Genomic DNA, 1,046 nt, shown 5'->3' on the forward strand with positions numbered 1-1,046 from the left:
GGGGGCAAAAAAAGCAATCCCTACCAGCGGCGTCTTCCTGTTACAGCTGGGTAAAACACTTAACTGGGCATTAATATAGGCTCCCGCGCCTTCACCCTCGTTCGTTCGCAGTGCACTGACATTTTTTAAAACACAGTATGTGCTGTTTTTATGCAATTTTACAGGAGAACCAAAAAAAAATAAAAAAATGTTGTTACCAATAAAACAACTGCGTTGACATGTTTAAAAGTACAGTATATTATGCAGTTTTTGTAATTTTACAGTAGAGCAACAAACAACAACAACAACAACAACAACAACAACAACAACAACAACAACAACGACTGAATGTTGTCTCCAAGAAAACAAACCCTTTGCAAACATTCCATGTTAATATTTTTTTTAAATACAACTTTGATAATCCCTCCTTAATATCTTCATAAAGCAATCAATATTCTTTTCTTGGTAACTATTTTCGCTTTTTTCCCCTTTTGGCTCTACTGTAAAAAAAAAAAAGAAAAGGGTAAAACCTGCAAATACTGTACTTTTAAAAATGATGGCAAAACGGCACTGACATTGACAACTAATTTATTCGTCTCGCATTACGCCCGATCCGGTACCTTCGGCCAGTCTTGCCAACGTATGCGGTTAACTTGACAAGAAGCGAAAGAAAAGGACAATAAAAGTTTGGGGGTTTTTTAAAATGCTTTTTTAATGTCAAAAAAAGGGGGGGGGGAAGTGGGGAAGAAAGAGGGGTGGGTGGGGAGTGATTGGGAAGAGGAGGGGAGGGGGAGTATAGATAGATAGATAGATAGATAGATATTTACATAGATATATAGGAGAAATGGAGAGAGGGAGAGAGACAGACAGACAGAGAGAGGGAGAGAGACAGACAGACAGACAGAGAGAGGGAGAGAGACAGACAGACAGACAGAGATGGAGAGAGAGACACACACTCACAGAGAGAAAGAGAGAGACAGACAGACAGAGAGAGGGGGGGGGAGAGAGAGACAAACAGACAGAGAGAGAGACACAGAGAGAGAGAGACAGACAGACAGACAGATGGA

The 1,046-nt window shown here is 40.4% G+C and overlaps 1 protein-coding gene across 2 annotated transcripts in view; it reads right to left on the minus strand.

Moving 5' to 3' along the window:
- Window positions 1-1,046, minus strand: part of LOC101848429 (stromal interaction molecule 1) — a gene marked incomplete at its 3' end in the record, with an annotated part of 68,018 nt that overhangs the window by 13,417 nt on the left and 53,555 nt on the right.

Source organism: Aplysia californica, unplaced genomic scaffold, assembly GCF_000002075.1.
Source record: "Aplysia californica isolate F4 #8 unplaced genomic scaffold, AplCal3.0 scaffold00154, whole genome shotgun sequence".
Taxonomy (NCBI): Eukaryota; Metazoa; Mollusca; class Gastropoda; order Aplysiida; family Aplysiidae; genus Aplysia; species Aplysia californica.